The sequence below is a fragment of the Bombina bombina genome, chromosome 1 (assembly GCF_027579735.1).
Source record: "Bombina bombina isolate aBomBom1 chromosome 1, aBomBom1.pri, whole genome shotgun sequence".
Lineage (NCBI taxonomy): Eukaryota > Metazoa > Chordata > Amphibia > Anura > Bombinatoridae > Bombina > Bombina bombina.
Window position 1 is genome coordinate 1359501192 of NC_069499.1, and position 20261 is coordinate 1359521452.

The window sequence follows — 20261 nt, forward strand, 5'->3', positions numbered from 1 at the left end:
ACCTTTCTCCCAAAAATAGCCTCCGAAGAAGCAAAAGTGTCAAATTTGTAAAATTTGGAAAAAGTATGAAGCGAAGACCAAGTTGCAGCCTTGCAAATCTGTTCAACAGAGGCCTCATTCTTAAAGGCCCAAGTGGAAGCTACAGCTCTAGTGGAATGAGCTGTAATTCTTTCAGGAGGCTGCTGTCCAGCAGTCTCATAGGCTAAACGTATTATGCTACGAAGCCAAAAGGAGAGAGAGGTAGCAGAAGCTTTTTGACCTCTCCTCTGTCCAGAATAAACGACAAACAGGGAAGAAGTTTGGCGAAAATCTTTAGTTGCCTGCAAGTAGAACTTGAGGGCACGAACTACATCCAGATTGTGTAGAAGACGTTCCTTCTTTGAAGAAGGATTTGGACACAAGGATGGAACAACAATCTCTTGATTGATATTCCTGTTAGTGACTACCTTAGGTAAGAACCCAGGTTTAGTACGCAGAACTACCTTGTCTGAGTGAAAGATCAGATAAGGAGAATCACAATGTAAGGCTGATAACTCAGAGACTCTTCGAGCCGAGGAAATAGCCATTAAAAACAGAACTTTCCAAGATAACAATTTTATATCAATGGAATGAAGGGGTTCAAACGGAACACCCTGTAAAACGTTAAGAACTAAGTTTAAACTCCATGGCGGAGCAACAGCTTTAAACACAGGCTTGATCCTAGTTAAAGCCTGACAAAAGGCCTGGACGTCTGGATTTTCTGACAGACGCCTGTGTAACAAGATGGACAGAGCTGAGATCTGTCCCTTTAATGAGCTAGCCGATAAACCCTTTTCTAAACCTTCTTGTAGAAAGGACATTATCCTAGGAATCCTAACCTTACTCCAGGAGTAACCTTTGGATTCGCACCAGTATAGGTATTTACGCCATATCTTATGGTAAATCCTTCTGGTAACAGGCTTCCTAGCCTGTATCAGGGTATCAATAACCGACTCAGAAAAACCACGTTTTGATAAAATCAAGCGTTCAATTTCCAAGCAGTCAGCTTCAGAGAAGTTAGATTTTGATGTTTGAATGGACCCTGTATCAGAAGGTCCTGTCTTAGAGGTAGAGACCAAGGTGGACAGGATGACATGTCCACTAGATCTGCATACCAAGTCCTGCGTGGCCATGCAGGCGCTATTAGAATCACTGGTGCTCTCTCCTGTTTGATTTTGGCAATCAATCGAGGAAGCAGCGGGAAGGGTGGAAACACATAAGCCATCCCGAAGTTCCAAGGTGCTGTCAAAGCATCTATCAGAACCGCTCCCGGATCCCTGGATCTGGACCCGTAGTGAGGAAGTTTGGCGTTCTGGCGAGACGCCATGAGATCTATCTCTGGTTTGCCCCAACGTCGAAGTATTTGGGCAAAGACCTCCGGATGAAGTTCCCACTCCCCCGGATGAAAAGTCTGGCGACTCAAGAAATCCGCCTCCCAGTTCTCCACTCCCGGGATGTGGATTGCTGACAGGTGGCAAGAGTGAGACTCTGCCCAGCGAATTATCTATGATACTTCCATCATTGCTAGGGAGCTTCTTGTCCCTCCTTGATGGTTGATGTAAGCTACCGTCGTGATGTTGTCCGACTGAAACCTGATGAACCCCCGAGTTTTTAACTGGGGCCAAGCCAGAAGAGCATGGAGAACTGCTCTCAATTCCAGAATGTTTATTGGCAGGAGACTTTCCTCCTGATTCCATTGTCCCTGAGCCTTCAGAGAATTCCAGACAGCGCCCCAACCTAGTAGGCTGGCGTCTGTTGTTACAATTGTCCAGTCCGGCCTGCTGAATGGCATCCCCCTGGACAGATGTGGCCGAGAAAGCCACCATAGAAGAGAGTTTCTGGTCTCTTGATCCAGATTCAGAGTAGGGGACAAGTCTGAGTAATCCCCATTCCACTGACTCAGCATGCACAATTGCAGCGGTCTGAGATGTAGACGTGCAAAGGGAACTATGTCCATTGCTGCTACCATTAAGCCGATCACCTCCATGCATTGAGCTACTGACGGGAGTTGAATGGAATGAAGGACACGGCATGCATTTAGAAGCTTTGTTAATCTGTCTTCTGTCAGATAAATCTTCATTTCTACAGAATCTATAAGAGTCCCCAAGAATGGAACTCTTGTGAGAGGAAAAAGAGAACTCTTCTTTTCGTTCACTTTCCATCCATGCGACCTTAGAAATGCCAGAACTAACTCTGTATGAGACTTGGCAGTTTGAAAGCTTGAAGCTTGTATTAGAATGTCGTCTAGGTACGGAGCTACCGAAATTCCTCGCGGTCTTAGTACCGCCAGAAGGGCACCCAGAACCTTTGTGAAGATTCTTGGAGCCGTAGCCAATCCGAATGGAAGAGCTACAAACTGGTAATGCCTGTCTAAGAAGGCAAACCTTAGATACCGGTAATGATCTTTGTGAATCGGTATGTGAAGGTAAGCATCCTTTAAATCCACTGTGGTCATGTACTGACCCTTTTGGATCATGGGTAAGATTGTCCGAATAGTTTCCATTTTGAACGATGGAACTCTTAGGAATTTGTTTAGGATCTTTAAATCCAAGATTGGCCTGAAAGTTCCCTCTTTTTTGGGAACCACAAACAGGTTTGAGTAAAACCCTTGTCCTTGTTCCGACCGCGGAACCGGATGGATCACTCCCATTAATAACAGATCTTGTACACAGCGTAGAAACGCTTCTTTCTTTATCTGGTTTGTTGACAACCTTGACAGATGAAATCTCCCTCTTGGGGGAGAGAATTTGAAGTCTAGAAGGTATCCCTGAGATATGATCTCTAGCGCCCAGGGATCCTGAACATCTCTTGCCCAAGCCTGGGCGAAGAGAGAGAGTCTGCCCCCCACTAGACCCGGTCCCGGATCGGGGGCCCTCGGTTCATGCTGTCTTTGGGGCAGCAGCAGGTTTCCTGGCCTGCCTGCCCTTGTTCCAGGACTGGTTAGGTTTCCAGCCTTGTCTGTAACGAGCAACAGCTCCTTCCTGTTTTGGTGCAGTGGAAGTTGATGCTGCTCCTGTTTTGAAATTCCGAAAGGGACGAAAATTAGACTGTCTAGCCTTAGCTTTGGCTTTGTCTTGAGGCAGGGCGTGGCCCTTACCTCCTGTAATGTCAGCGATAATTTCTTTCAAACCGGGCCCAAATAAAGTTTGCCCCTTGAAAGGAATATTAAGTAATTTGGACTTAGAAGTTACATCAGCTGACCAGGATTTTAGCCACAGCGCTCTACGTGCCTGAATGGCGAATCCTGAGTTCTTAGCCGTAAGTTTGGTTAAATGTACTACGGCCTCCGAAATGAATGAATTAGCTAGTTTAAGGACTCTAAGCCTGTCCGTAATGTCGTCCAGCGTAGATGAACTAAGGTTCTCTTCCAGAGACTCAATCCAAAATGCTGCCGCAGCCGTAATCGGCGCGATGCATGCAAGGGGTTGCAATATAAAACCTTGTTGAACAAACATTTTCTTAAGGTAACCCTCTAATTTTTTATCCATTGGATCTGAAAAAGCACAGCTATCCTCCACCGGGATAGTGGTACGCTTAGCTAAAGTAGAAACTGCTCCCTCCACCTTAGGGACCGTTTGCCATAAGTCCCGTGTGGTGGCGTCTATTGGAAACATCTTTCTAAATATTGGAGGGGGTGAGAACGGCACACCGGGTCTATCCCACTCCTTAGTAACAATTTCAGTTAGTCTCTTAGGTATAGGAAAAACGTCAGTACTCGCCGGTACCGCAAAGTATTTATCCAACCTACACAATTTCTCTGGTATTGCAACAGTGTTACAATCATTAAGAGCCGCTAAAACCTCCCCTAGTAATACACGGAGGTTTTCCAATTTAAATTTAAAATTTGAAATATCTGAATCCAATCTGTTTGGATCAGAACCGTCACCCACAGAATGAAGCTCTCCGTCCTCATGCTCTGCAAGCTGTGACGCAGTATCAGACATGGCCCTAGTATTATCAGCGCACTCTGTTCTCACCCCAGAGTGATCACGCTTGCCTCTTAGTTCTGGTAATTTAGCCAAAACTTCAGTCATAACAGTAGCCATATCTTGTAATGTTATCTGTAATGGCCGCCCAGATGTACTAGGCGCCATAATATCACGCACCTCCCGGGCGGGAGATGCAGGTACTGCCACGTGAGGCGAGTTAGTCGGCATAACTCTCCCCTCGCTGTTTGGTGAAATTTGTTCAAATTGTACAGATTGGCTTTTATTTAAAGTAGCATCAATACAGTTAGTACATAAATTTCTATTGGGCTCCACCTTGGCATTGGAACAAATGACACAGGTATCTTCCTCTGAGTCAGACATGTTTAACACACTAGCAATAAACTTGCAACTTGGTTACAATCTTATTTAACAAAAACGTACTGTGCCTTCAAGAAGCACTAAACGATTAAATGACAGTTGAAATAATGAACTGAAAAACAGTTATAGTCTCAATCCTTAAAAACAACACAACTTTTAGCAAAGGTTTGTTCCCATTAGTAAATTAACAATAATTAAATTTGAAAATAAAAATTACAGAGCAACGTTTTTTAATCACAGTCAATATATAAGTCTCACAGCTCTGCTGAGAGAATCTACCTCCCTCCAAAGAAGTTTGAAGACCCCTGAGTTCTGTTAGAGATGAACCGGATCATGCAGGAAATACAAGAGTAACTGACTGGAAATTTTTGATGCGTAGCAAAAGAGCGCCAAAAACGGCCCCTCCCCCTCACACACAGCAGTGAGAGAGAAACGAAACTGTCACAATTAAAACAAGTAACTGCCAAGTGGAAAAATAATGCCCAAATATTTATTCACTCAGTACCTCAGAAATGCAAACGATTCTACATTCCAGCAAAAACGTTTAACATGATAAATACCTATTAAAAGGTTTAGTGTACTTTTAACAGAGTAATTCCGGTGAAATACCATCCCCAGAATACTGAAGTGTAGAGTATACATACATGTCATTATAACGGTATGGCAGGATTTTCTCATCAATTCCATTCAGAAAATAAAAACTGCTACATACCTCAATGCAGATTCATCTGCCCGCTGTCCCCTGATCTGAAGCTTTTACCTCCCTCAGATGGCCGAGAAACAGCAATATGATCTTAACTACTCCGGTTAAAATCATAGTAAAAACTCTGGTAGATTCTTCTTCAAACTCTGCCAGAGAGGCAACAACACGCTCCGGTGCTATTGTAAAATAACAAACTTTTGATTGAAGTTATAAAAACTAAGTATAATCACCATAGTCCTCTCACACATCCTATCTAGTCGTTGGGTGCAAGAGAATGACTGGGAGTGACGTAGAGGGGAGGAGCTATATGCAGCTCTGCTGGGTGAATCCTCTTGCATTTCCTGTTGGGGAGGAGTTATATCCCAGAAGTAATGATGACCCGTGGACTGATCACACATAACAGAAGAAACCTAATTTAGTACTTAAAACTGCCTTATCTGCATGAAAAATCAGATAAGGGGCTCACATTGCAAAGCAGAGATCTCAGAAACTCTGCGCGCGGAGGCAATAGCCAATAATAAAAAAAAAAAAAAAAAAAAAAAAAAAAAAAGACACCTTTCAAGATAACAATTTAATGTCAACGGAATGCAGAGGCTCAAACGGAACCTGTTGCAAAACCCAAAGAACAAGATTTAGACTCCAAGGAGGAGCCCCAGATCTAAACACAGGTCTGATCCTAATCAGAGCCTTAACAAAGTACTGCAAGTCTGGAAGCTCAGCCAGTCTCTTGTGCAATAAAACCGGCAGGGTTGAAATCTGTCCCCTCAGGAAACTAGCAGAAAGGCCCTTATCCAGCCCATCATGAAGAAAAGATAAGATCCTGGCAACCTTAACTTTGTGCCAGGAAAAAAACACGCTCTTCACACCAGAATAAGTAGGTCCACCACACCTTGTGGTAGATACGCATAGTAACTGGTTAAAGAGCTTGAATAAGAATATCAATGACATTCTCAGAGAAACCTCTCTTGGCTAAGACTAAACGTTTAATCTCCACACAGTCAGCCTCAGAGAACCTAGATTTTGATGAACAAATGGACCTTGTATCAGCAGGTCTCTGCGACAAGGTAACTTCCACAGAGCTCAGTGTCCCTTCCTTCAAGATGGAGACAATAAAGTCCATCCTTCCTTTAATTCATGAAGGCCAGTTTATTACCGCTATAGATCTGAAGGATGCTTACCTTCATGTTCCAATCCACAGAGAACACTTTCAGTTCCTGAGGTTTGCATTCCTGGACCAGCACTTCCAGTTCATTGCCCTTCTGTTTGGCCTAGCTACTGCTCCAAGAATCTTTTACGAAGGTTCTTGGGGCTCTTCTAGCCGTTGCTAGAACTCAAGGTATTGCAGTAACCCCATACTTGGACGATATTCTCTGAGTCCCTTCTCAGTCTTCTTCGATCACATGGATAGAAGATAAACTTGGAAAAGAGTTCTTATCCCAAGTATCCGGGTGGAATTCCTGGGTACTATAATAGATTCTCTAACAGACCAGAGACATTGCAAGCTAACTTCGGCATGTCTTGCCCTCCGGACCTCCTTGAGTCCCTCATCTATCCCGAGGGACATGCTTCTTAAGACCATCCTGGGAGATTGTGACTACGGACGCAAGCTTATCCGGATGGAAAGCTGTTTGGGGTGCCAGGAAGGCACAGGGGTTGTGGACTCAGGAGTAGTTCTCCCGATCAAAATTTTGGAACTACGGGCAATCTTTAAGGCCTTGAAGGCTTGACCACTTCTGGGTTTGTCCTAGTTTCAGATTCCAATCAGACAATATAACCTCAGTGGCTTATATTAACCTTCAGCGGGGAACGAGAAGTTCCTTAGCGATTGAAGGAAGTATCTCAGATTCTGGAGCTCCCTCGGCAGAATGACTGGGGGATGAGGGAAGTGGGGGAGGTATTTAAGCCTTTGGCTGGGGTGTCTTTGCCTCCACAGCTGCATTCATTACTTTTGGGAAATACAGAACCTGGCCACCAGGAGGAGGCAAAGACCCCAGCCAAAGGCTTAAATACTCCTCCAACTTCCCTCATCCCCCCAGTCATTCTTTGCCTTTCGTCCCAGGAGGTTGGCAGAGAAGTGTCAGAAGTATGTTTTGTCTCTTATGGAGGGTAGTACTCTTCGACATGGGATGGGAGTTTTAAGTAATCCTATCAGTCTCTCAGTGAGAGCATGGATGAATGTTAGAGTCCGGAGATGTAGGGAGAGTCTTTCTGCAAAACCATCCCGACTCCTATTAACAGCTCCTCAAGCAATCAGCGTTGTCTAACTTCGCTGCCTGCTTCTTTTTTTTTTTCTCCCATGGCGGAGGTGCTGCTACTATTCGTCCCACTTGAGCGGCCGTGTTCCTGTTCCATGGCATAGATTCCGGTAAGATCATTTCATTTTACTTCATCAGAAGGACCGACTGTTGGGAGACTGTCTTCCAGAGGTCTAACCAAAAGACACAAGTCCCAGACCTCTGGAAGAGAAAGGGTAGATAGAGTCAACGTAGGAACAAAACCCTTGGTTAGACCGCTGACCGTTACTACAAACGGTATGCTACCATGAGTCAGGATAGACATTGTGCTCGGGTACAAAACCCCCTACACGGCTGTCTTCTCTAAAAACAAGGAACACTTCCCAAGGGAAGAAGGCCCTCAGCATCCATATATCAGAATCCAACATTTAGCAGGAGCCCCATAGGGGTCAAACCCTAAGCTCTCTCGCTGCAGGAACAGAGGAACCAGTCACTACATCGCAACTCTCCTTCCAGGATTCTGGAACGCAAGAAGAGAAAAGGCCCTTACAAGGCAAGCCCCCAAGGACCCACAGGTCACTTAAAAATACTAAGGAAACTCCGAACTCCGAACCTACCCCGACTCTAGAAGAAAAGGGAATAAAATATGGAAAACCACCGTACCATAGAGGCGAGACCCCTCGGCCATATCGCCAACCCAGTTGAAGATGCCTGGAGTCTAGAGGAACAGCGTAAATGCGCCAGAAGACCAGTAGGGAACCGTCAGAAGGACCTAAAGCTTAAGCCGCAAAACGATAGGCATCTCTCACAGAAGCCCAGCCTCTACGGAGAGAGGTCCCTGGGACCACAAACATATAGTTTGAGATCGAACCGTCCACACCCATCCTACTGTTAGAAGTAATCTGGATGGTTTCGCAGAAAAACTTTCCCTGCATCTCCAGACTCTAACTTTCATCAATACTCTGAGAGGGTAACATGACTACTTAAAGGGACACTCAATCAAAATTAAACGTTCATGATTCAGATAGAGCATGCCATTTTAAACAACTTTCCAATTTACTTCCATTAACTAAATGTGCACAGTCTTTTTATATTTAAACTTTTTGAGTCACCAGCTCCTACTGAGCATGTGCAAGAATAAGTGTGTATGCATTTGTGAATGGCTGATGGCTGTCACATGGTACGTGTATGCTTTTGTGATTGGTTGATGGCTGTCACATGGTACAGGGGGAGTGGAAAAAGACATAACTTTTAAAATTGTCAGAAAAAAAAAAATCTACTACTCATTTGAAGTTCAGACTAAGTGCTATTGCATTGTCTTGTTATCTTGCATTTGTTGAGTATGCAAATCTACTGTGTTGAATGGTCCTTTAAAACTCCAGTCCTATCTCAAAGGGCAGATACCCTTTTTCAGGACTCTCTGAATCTTCTGACACCTCCTAACGTGACGAAAGGCAAAGAATGACTGGGGTAATGAGGAAGTGGGAGGGATATTTAAGCCTTTGGCTGGGGTGTCTTTGCCTCCTCCTGGTGGCCAGGTGTTGTATTTCCCAACAGTAAGGAATGAAGATGTTAATCTGTCAAATGCCAGGGTGCTAAGAGGAATTCACAAAGTATAATAAACAAAGCACTCACTGATCTTTTCAGGTGATGTAAACTTGTACTTTAATCCATAGTGACGTTTCGGTGTGTTCACCCCAAGGGGTGAAGACACTGAAACGTCACTATGGATTAAAGTACAAGTTTACATCACCTGATAAGACCAGTGAGTGCTTTGTTTATTATACTATGTGTATATGGTATGGTATGGTGGTGCAAGAACCATAGGGCAAATTACAAAACAAATTAATACAACACACAGAGAAAGTCCAGCACTCACTTAAAAGCTCTAAGTGAGTGCTGGACTTTCTGTGTGTTGCATTAATTTGTTTTGTAATTTTCCCTATGGTTCTTGCACCCAGACCTGTCTGGTGTTAACTGCCTGTGACTTTGGGAACAGCACAGCTTCCTGTGAGTGCCAGTGAGCACCCAGGGCGGAGCACGTTGCAGGGTCACAGGATGTGTACCCGGTCCGGTATGAGAGTAGCCTTTTATTCCAATACAAGGAAAAAACAGCAGGGCCTTAACCCATAACGTTTCGGTCTACACTTAGACCTTTATCAAATGGAGCCCATGTGAGAGATACAGAGCCTAAAATGTGACCCTTGTATTGGAATAAAAGGCTTGCTGATTGAACTCCCCGTATTGCCTGCTTTTTTCCGGATACTAGACACACTAAGGCGTGTGTGCCACTTTACCTACATTTGTGTACATACACATATATACATATGGGGGGAAAATGTGTGTGCAAGTTTTTATATATGTGTATTTATATGTTTATACATGTGTACATATGTTGGAAAAATGGCGTTGATAGACTTGCTCAACACAGGGTTGCCACAAACCTTCCAATTTATAAAAAGAGCAATATCTGCAAAGCGCAATAAAATGAGGCCTTAAATGCCCTACAGGTTTGGGTGCATAACACAGAGTAAGAGCTGTACATTTTTGCAGTGGCTGCATTTCTCTATATTATTGGCGAGTGCTTTTTTATAAAAAGATTTTGTTTAACTGTAACGTTGTGTAAAGCTCAGACGGACAGACAGACAATGTATCATGCACACTAACTCCAAGCAAATGACACAGCTGTAAAAAGCAGGCAATATTACTGATCCGTTACTGTGAACTGCTTCTGTGAGAATACCTGAGCTCCAATATGGCAGCACCCTTTCTGAAGATGCGGAGCTTAAATAATAGGCACCTTTAAACTATTAAATGCAGGACAACTGATTTGAAAAGAGCTGGAACATGATGAAATGCAATGACATGGTGAGTAGTTATGCATAGCAGTATAATGTCCCTTACATTTGTTTTAATGTTTGTTGCACAAATTATTATTAAATTATGCCATTTCTTCCTTCTTTGGATAGCTTTAGTAACATATTATAAATAACAGAAAAATGTATAATATTGCAAATTATTACACTGCCCCCACCTGGCAAAATATTTTCTGTGATGAACACTGATTTTAAATATATAGTATATAAACTTTTTATACACACACACACAGAGATATATATATATATATATATATAGATACACAAGTACGTGACCAATGTTTTAGCACAAAAAAAAAAAAAAAAAAACACAACTCAGGTGTAACAAAGCATTGTTTGCTTAATGAGTTGGGGACACCGTGTTTAAGGAGGGAAAAAAACAAAACAACAACAACTTGCTTCAGCTGATAACATCTCCACACAAGATGGCCTAATAAGTCCATATGCACAAAACTAGTGGGTCAGGAATATCCAGCTAGGTTAGACTCCCCTAAGAAGCTTTGGTTTGCCAGGAATTTCTTTTTTTGTGTGCAAAGGAACCAGGTGAAAGAGCCTTGTAAATATGTTGTAGGTTGAGAATTTTATATAAATAATACATGGGGGGGGGGGGGGAAGCAAGGGAGGAATATAGCCAGGGACAAGCCACTATTATGCACCACATATTACCCTTATTTATTAGATTGACCACAATTGATGATATATGAGGTGTGGCAAGTGGGCATAAGGGTAAGGCGGTTCTCCAATGACTGCATTGCCTACATGCTACACACCATTACTCTCCCACTACAGCAAGAAGCCCCTCCCTGCAGAGGAATGATGGACTTCAGAGGGGTAGGTTAGCAGGAAAGACAAGTAGAACATGGGGCCTATTAACTCCTTTGGTGCCAGACATTTATATGCCTGCAGTATAATCTACTATAAACATATATAATATAACCAGACTGTGACCTTGAGGACAGCAATGACAGCTTCCTCACTTCACCAGCATCTGCAGATCTCTCCTCTGAATTTTTCAAACATTCTATACCACAATAATGTAAAAGTTAGATGAAAGCAGCGCAAATGCAGGAGACTGTCCAGTTTTTGAAGCTGGCTGTTGGTTAGAGAAAGCCTAGGGTGCAGGGGACCTGTGCAAAGCTAGATGGTGTAAGGCTTGTATTAAATACACACTGCAGTACAGCAGCACTTGCCGATGTGAGATATTGCCCTGATAAACTGCGGTCTCTGCACACATAGTGCACAGGGAAACCACCACTCGGCATAAGAGGCACAAATACTGGTTTCCTCTTGCATGCTCACAAAGTCACTAAATGCCATTCAGGTGTTACATTTAAAAGTAAAAATAATAAAATTGCCACACTAGCACTTATTTGCACTGTAGTAACAAATGGCTTGTGTAATATTTAGTATCGGTGCTAAAACATACTTCTAATGGAATATCACATCAATCCTGTATCATTAAATATTACAGCTCACACGCACACAATCTATTTACACTGCAATAGCTGATGCAGTAAAATACAGTATTTATACTGTGATCCAATAGAATAGCTCGCACCGCACACCTATTCAAATATCAGCCAGTTTCTGTTATATCCACTGCACCTTGTTAGCATGTAATATCCATTATTCTTGCTCTCACACAGCACCTATTTATACTGTAATATCAGGCAGATCTGCTAATTAGTAGTAAAGTGTCTTAGCATTCCATAGTGCCAGGTACATGGGTAGAGGTAGGTACAACTACACAGACTTAAAGCAAAACGAGAAGGGCCCTGCTCCAAAAAGCTTACAATCTACATTAATGTTCTGTGTTGTCACAAACACATTGTATCTAATTAGACCAATTGCAGAAGACTCATCAATATCTAGTATTCTTGCTCAGGTACCACATGAAACAATATCCACTACAATCTCTCACATACTGATGCAACATAAAAGCTCCCATGATGCACCTATTTATGCCGTAATGTCAACCATATTCTGTATCGTTATTGGTGACATCTAGGGTTTCTAATAACCAAGTCAACAGGAAGTGCATCTCATGACTTAAATACACAGAACACACAGTAGCATCCGTTGGTAAATAATTGTACATTGATTGGCTCTCCATTTTTAACCACCAGAAACTGGTCTTGGACATTGCCAGCATATCTACCACAAGTACTGGTCTTATAGCAGCAGTTTGGCCCTTAAAAACATGTCACATGGTCATCTCATCTACTCATAAAATAAATATCTGTTAAAATGATTATCCAACTATGCACAATTAAGAGGAAAGACAACTAGAGCAGTGATATTTGCACAGATTATATAATGTAGTCCGTGGACTACAAGGAAGTTAATGAGACTGAACTGTAAGAAAGTGCAGATGTATGATGCAAGTTTGAAAGAGATTAAACTAAATTTAGACGTTAAAGGCTTAATAAAAAAAAATATAAAAAGTAAAAGGTGCACTGCAGAGTGTGGAAGTTTTGGTTCACAGGATTCTCGTCTGCTGGAACATTCTAGGTTATAAATAAGCACCAACATTCTATTACACTTTGTCTCATAAAACCTCTCACCTTTTATTTATCTAAGCTGATGGGAAAGCAGATGTAATAATTTGCATTCAGCGAGTGACAAATTACACAAGACAACATTGTTTGATGCTAAATTAAAGATTCTCCTGGCATGTCAGAAACAGCAGCTGATCTAGTGCCCATCTAGAGAATACTGAAGTACAGAATAAGGGATACATTACTAGGGGTGCCCCATATGTATATGGACGTTGTAGGTCACCATACCTGAGGTGTGAGCCTTCGCCTCCTCTACCCCTCGTCCTTTTCGTTTCTTATTCCGAAACTATCAAGAGGTTCCTGCGCCAGCCGTGATCAAGTGAATCTGCCGGAAACCAAAAACAAGTTTAAAGACAAAAAAATATATACACGTACAATAAAAACCCCAAATTCCACCTCCAAAAATACAATGAAATGATATATATATTTTTTTCTCTTTCGAAAATGCCGCCCACGCACAAGCTTCCCAGAAGTGTGAAGGGGAGAAGGCTAGGGTAACCCTTTGAAGATGGGGCGAGAGAAGATGTGGAGGGGGGGTGGAGGGGAAAGGAAGAATGGAGGGAGGGGGTGGAACATCCTTTCACTTGTTTTTCAGAAAGAGTAAGATAAGGGAGAAGTTAAAGAAATACATTTTCCACTGCAAAGCAGAATCGGGGAACTTTTGGCGAGCAGGGGGGTTAAAAACAAACTAAAACAAATTCGGGGAAACGATGGTCAATATTACTAGGAGACATTTACAAAGCAGAGGACAAGGAGAGGATTACAAAAGTACATCATAAGCAGGTTTGATCTGGAGAAAAGGTGAGTCACAGGTCTGATCAAGAATGGGGGCCACATGTCTGATCTCATTTGATACAGAGAGAAGGGAGTGGTCTCAGATTTATCTGTCTAAACCTGTGGGAGGAGGACTGAGCGTGTTACTCAGGCAGGTCTGAGAACCAATTTGATGGGAAATGTTTCTAATATGGTAAGATAGCATGTAAGTTCACTACAAGGTGAGAGCAGTCTTGTATCTTGTGCTTAAATGAGACATTAAAAAGAACAGTAAGTGCATAAAATTAAAGACTTTCACGTTTCAGATAGGAGCATGTAATTCTGAACAATTTTTTCTTGGTATCCTTCGTGTAAAAGCATACATTGGTAGGTTCAGAAGCAGCAATGCAATATTCGGAGATAGCTAATCATATATGCCCTCTTGTATAATGGCTCACCAGATGTATCCAGCTAGCTCCGAGTAGTGCATGGCTGCTCCTTCAACAAAGAATATCAAGAGAATGAAGAAAAATTTGAAAACCAAAGTAAATTTTAAAAGGTGTTTAAAATAGTATGCTCGATCTGAATTTTGTGTTTCATGTCCTTTAAGCCATTTTCTTTGTTGCATTTAAAAAAATAAATTTTAAAAAATGTACTATAAAAAAAAACAAACAAAAAACTTAGTCATAAGTCATATTTTGTTTTCGTGCTGATAAAGTTCCTGCCTACAAATAGGACTTCTGTCCCTAGGGATACATTTTTCTTACTGGCTGAACAGGACAAGTGCAAACATCTACCATTAGCTTCAATAGGAGTTTAAAAATGGATTTACCTCAGGTATTTTGCATGAGAAACAAACATGTAATTAATTGCTGCTTTTATATAGTTATGAAACCCATGGATGTCTTGAGACTCTAAACTGGGGCTTCATTTGCACTTGCCAGTGGCTCCCTGGAGCCTGGATTTGTCAAGTCCTGATTTAAAAAAGTACTAAGAATTGAGATTTGAATGGCAGGAGAATTTCACTCTGTTTAGGCATCAAAGGACAGAGATTGTGTGGGTTGAAGATGGCTTAATACAACAAACCTGCAGATAATATATATTTATGAATAGCCGATACCTAGGTATTTACTGCTTATTGGTTGACAGTGACATGCCTCCACAAACCAGGTGAGAGCAAAAAGGTGTAAAAATACCTTTCACAATGCCCCTTTAAGCAAACAAGATGGTACTGCAGCGGCTTGTCTCCAATTGAAAGTTACCTAGTCTCTCCGGGTTCAGCCAGGAATGCTTACAGTGGTTGCCAGACACACCTTCCATTCAACGCCTTGCATTCTGGCCATCACTGAATGTCAGGCACAAACTGAGATCTGGCCAGCTGGCAACACCCCGAACTCACCCAACACACAGTGCACACCATTTGCTAAGATCAGGTTAAACCAGAAATGTACAGGCACAATTGCATTATGCCGCTTTATTGTAAGACCTTTTACTGTGTCACATAGCCAACTTAAAAAAGGGACAGTAAAGTCAAAATTATATTTTTATGATCTAGATAGAAAATGCAATTTTATACAACTTTGCAATTAACATCTATTAAGACATTGTTTTTGTTCTCTTAGTGTCCTTTTTTGAAAAGTAAATATAAGCAGGCTTATTGGAGCTCAGGAGCGTGCACGTGTCTATACTATCACTCTATGGGTGCAGTGTTTGCAACTTTGTATAACATTGCCATAAAAGTTAGTTCAAACACTGCTGCCATAGAGTGCTATAGACACATGCACACTCCTGAGACTACATACATTTACACTTCAACAAAGGATACTAAGAGAACAAATACAGTCAGATAGAAGAAGTAAATTGGAAAGGTGTTTACAATTGCAGGGTCTATATGAATCATGAAAGTTAAATTTGGACTTTAAAAAAGGGACAGTAAAGTCAGAAGTAAACTGAGGATTCTGATATGCTATGCAATATAAAATAGCTTTCCCATTAACTTATATTTACTTTGTTTTTTTGGTATTATTGCAACTATGCATAACAATACTAGAAACATTGTTGCACACACTTCTGCCAGATCGCTAAAGACAAGTGCCCGCTCCGGAGTTCATCCTGGACTGCTCTTTAACAGAGGATACAATGAGAACTAAGCAAAGTTGATAATATAAGTAAATTGTAAAATTATTTAAAGCATGCCATATGCTATCCAATCCATTTGAGTTTAAAAGAGACAGTAAAGTCCAACTTAAAGTTTCATGATTCAGATGGGGCATGTCATTTTAAACAACTTTCCAATTTACTTTTTTCTTCAAATTTGCTTTGTTATCTTGGTATTCTTAGTTGAAAGCTAAACCTAGGTAGACTCATATGCCAATTTCTAAGCCCTTGAAAGCCACCTCTTATTTCAAAGCATTAGATTTTTTTCACAGCAAGAGGGTGTTGGTTCATGTGTGCAAAATAACGGTGTGCTCACGCCCGTGGAGTTATTTAAGAGTCAGCCAAAATATCTGATAAAGAGGTCGTCTGCAGAAGCTTAGATACAAGGTAATTATAGAGGTAAAAAGTATATTAATATAACAGTGTTAGTTATGCAAAACAGAGGAATGGTAAATAAAAGATTACCTATCTTTTTAAGCAACATTTTTGGCATTTACTGTCCATTTAATTTTAATGTTACGGTCCCTTTAAATTACTCTAACTCTGCACTTCCCGGGCCAGTTCATATGTTCTTGCCTGTTGCTCCCAGGAGCTGTCAGTAAGGGGAGCTCATCACTTCAGTTAAAATATAAAAAGGGGTTAGTTGAATGCCCAAGTGCTGAGCCGCCCGCCCCTTGCACAATGCAGCCGTTCTGGGCAGGTCTCTGTTTTATGGCAAGAACTGGAAGGACTTTGGCCAGTTCCTGCTGCCGCTCCCATACTGCACAATATTGTAAAAGCAGGGGCTCTTAATCCTCAGACTGGTTCTTATATCTACATAACACAGAATTCTAAAAAAGCTGAATTATTGCAGCCCCTTACCCCCCCCCCCCCATATAAGTATGAACTCTGCCACATAAATGATCAAAAAAATCTAAGTTCCTGCCTAACCTTCAAACAAATTCAGCATTTAGCTTGATCTCAACATGCAACGGCCATTCCATGTATCCACTACAATTTAAATCAACCAATACACATCTTGTACTGCCTCTAGTATCAGGATTTAACCTTATCCTTGCACTTGTGACTTTCCTCTCACAATACTGCTCATTAATGTAGGTTTCCCTTACATTTGTCACACTACATAAAACCACAAAAAAGTCCAGCATGCACCTGCTAAGGCCAACATAGTGTCAATGATTTTGAAATGCTCCCACAAAAAAAATATTCAGAAGCTAAAAATTAGAGACAGGGTGGAGAATTACACAGGGAGGGTCAGGAAAAAAAAATAAGGAAGAATTAAATGGAACACGTTTGGGAAGTGCTTGTTATTAAACTAATTATACAGAGCTGCAGTCCCTCCATTCAGCCCATGAAATGGGTTTTCCAGGCTGCTTGATTCCTTATAAAGCACCAGTCAGAAAGCAAGATGAGGAAGAAATAATGATGATGCAGCCACTTTAAGTTCTAGAAGTGAGAGTGTCAGTTTCTGGGTGGGGAGTATCCATGATGAAGCATCCCCCTAGGAAAACGTGAGGGGTACAGGTAGACTGAACAAACACTACGCCCTGTTGGCAGCCTGTACCAGGATACTGGCAGAGCCTCTCAAACCCTCCACCTCCCCCCTGCTGGCAAAGCCCCACAAGAAGGCTTGTGTTTACCCACGGGAGACAAAGAGGTGGGGGTGGACTAGAGAGGAGAGAGAGGAGATATAGAATAGGAGAAGAAAAAAAAGGAAGGTAGACACCACTTCAAAGGACAGCATAATTACACATTTACAGGGTGACAGGTACCTTCATTTCATACACAGAAAGGAAATGGGAGTCCTGTACTGTATACTGCAACTACGTGTAGCTAGAGTCTGGGGTATAGAGTAAAATAAGGACTTGTATATATCTAATAGGTATTGTTGCATCTCACTTTAATAAAACACAAAAACACAGATTCTGTTACACTTTATGTGCAATATTACAGTATAAGAAAACTATTAAACTTGGGTATACATACAAAATCATATACAGGAGTAAACTATACATAATACAATCTATATAATTCTTGCACTAACTTTACTAAATATTCTTCCCAAATGAATTTGTTATCTGAAAACCATAGTTCCCTAGGGAATGATAGAGGGATACCTGGTGTCTGCATTCCCCCCCCCCCCCCCCCCCAGATGTGGTATTAAAGGGACATTCCAATCAAAATATAAATACACATAGATAAATTACATCTTTGAATAGAAACATATTTGCAATATACATGTATTGGCAAAAATGCTTCTAGTAAACGTTATCACTGTTTGAGTGCTAACATTTCTCTCTGCACGTGCATGTGAGGCATAGATAATGTCAGCGCACCAGCATTTAAAATACTGCAGCTGCTCAGAGCACCAGTGGGGCTTGTATCATTTCAGCAACTAACAAATTGAGTCATTACCAGATGGTACAAGGAACTTAGGCTCTCTGAGCAAGTTTTGTGTTTAAAATGCTGGTGCACAGAGCATACTTAAATACACTTTTGAAACAGCTATAGCTTTTATTAGAAATAATTTTGCGAATAAATGTATATTACAAAAATAGATCACTGTAGACAGATTCCAATTTTGGCAGGAAAGTCCCTTTAACTGGCGGCACTACTTATCAAGTTGTAAAATAGTTTTAATCTTAAGAAACATTTCAATTTTGGTGGTTTGTTAAATAAAATAGGATCAACGGATCCAGATGAAAACTGGGTCGATAGGACAACTCCTAAGTACTTTACGTATTTATTTTTTTAGCACAAACACTTTTTCCTAAGTATCTATGACGAAAAGACTATTAAATTCAACTTACACAGATCTAGAAATGAACAGAGCTAATCTAACCTAGATAACAAGCTCTGGCAAGGGGTCAGCAAGAGCTCAGAACGTGCCAGCTTATCGTTACTCAATTTCTTCAGTTTAGCCCAGACCAACAGATCTTTGATTATGGGTAACTGTCTCAAATAGAAAAAAAGGCTTTTCTAACAGATTCCTTTTAAGGTGTCTGTATTTATCAGAGTTAAATAATAGTTTTGAAACGGTTAAAACAGTTAACTAGTGTAGCCCACCCGAAGGACAAGTAACAGCCGATAAGGTAGGGCAGAGGGAGTGAGACGCAAAAGGCAAAGAGGGATTGGGTGGGGGAGGGATAATGGGTGCGGGTGGGTGTGTGTGTGTGTGTATGTATTTGGGAGTTATCAGCTGAGTCAGACCCTGAAATATCACATGTTTAAGAAACTAAGAGGAGAGGGGGGAAAAAAAAAAAAAAAAAAAAAAGGAACCAGTCACTCCCCCCCCCCCAAAAAAAAAAATATATAAGGGGATTTTAGTGGAATCACATGGGCAGCCTCCATGCACCCCTTCCACACACCATCACACTTGTTAGGAGGGTGTCGTAATCTTTTGTTTGAGTCAAAGTGAAAAGTTTTAAAGAAGTGCTGGTTACACCACAAACTGCAAAGTATTACTAAAGAGGGGTATCTGAGAAAAATAGCATAATCTGCGCATCACATTCCTTTATACATCTATATAGGCACGCTATTAAAGATGTAAGGGAGGCATTCCACCCATTGATATGCTTGATATATATATATATATTTTTTTTATTAATTACACACACATTATATATATATATATATATATATATATATATATATATATATATATATATATATATATATATATATATATATATATATATATATATATATATATATATATATATATATATATATATATATATATATATACACACACACACACACACATACATATATACACACATACACACACAGAGAAATGCACTCACAGGAACGAACAACCAGCTCAATACCATTGTTAGCCTGTTCTATGGCGATTTACCACCTGGGTGCAACTTCTTTTAGCCCAGCAATGCTTTTCAAAGAGTAGAACTTTCCTGTAGTATATCAGTCTGATCCCGACTATTACGGTCAGTCCAGTATGTATGTATGCATGTATGTATGTATATACACACACACACACACACTCCTAGTCTCCTTTGCTGTGGCCAGTTAGCAACAGATTTAAATAAGCGCGTGCTCTAAACATCCCCATCATGGTGTAGAATTCTACAGGCTCAGGTAAATCACACCAAACAAGTATGATTTGGACCAAGCACTCCCTTCAGGTGTATTTTACAAAAACAGGAACAAAGAATGAAAGTATATTGCAAAGTTTTATTTTGCTTATTAGACTTTTTGGGCTAGATTAATTAAAAGTGGAGCGCAAAGTATCACTTTCGCAAAAGGGATATTTGCGCTCCACTTAGTACTACCAGCGCACATTACAAGTCTTGTGCATTGAGAACGTGACGTCACTTTCACATTGCACGAAAGCTTTGAGTTCACGAGAGTTGAGGGACATTTAGAAAATTAAGCAGATCTCTGGTTAATCTTCTGAACACTAATTGCTACCACAAACTCACGGTAGCAATAACGAGACAATTGTAATGGCTAGTTATTTATTGCACGCATGTAAACAGGCGAATTTGTCAGTTAACGGGTGTGCGATAAAAAGTTGAGTTCAACATCCCCTTAACCTCTCTTTGGAAGCCAGACAGGTGAGCAGTTATATTCAAATTGCTTTCTGTTTTGAGCTCAGGACCCTGGAAACCAAACACTTGGCAGTTAGGACTCTG

At 41.0% G+C, this 20261-nt stretch overlaps 1 protein-coding gene across 2 annotated transcripts in view; it reads right to left on the reverse strand.

The window, feature by feature from the left end:
* Positions 1-20261, reverse strand: part of ZBTB7B (zinc finger and BTB domain containing 7B) — a 127806-nt gene that overhangs the window by 83814 nt on the left and 23731 nt on the right. For both annotated transcript variants that reach the window (XM_053703521.1, XM_053703529.1), the window contains exon 2: positions 12925-13021. The gene's annotated coding sequence lies outside the window, so the exon portion shown is untranslated. The remainder of the gene's footprint in view (positions 1-12924; positions 13022-20261) is intronic.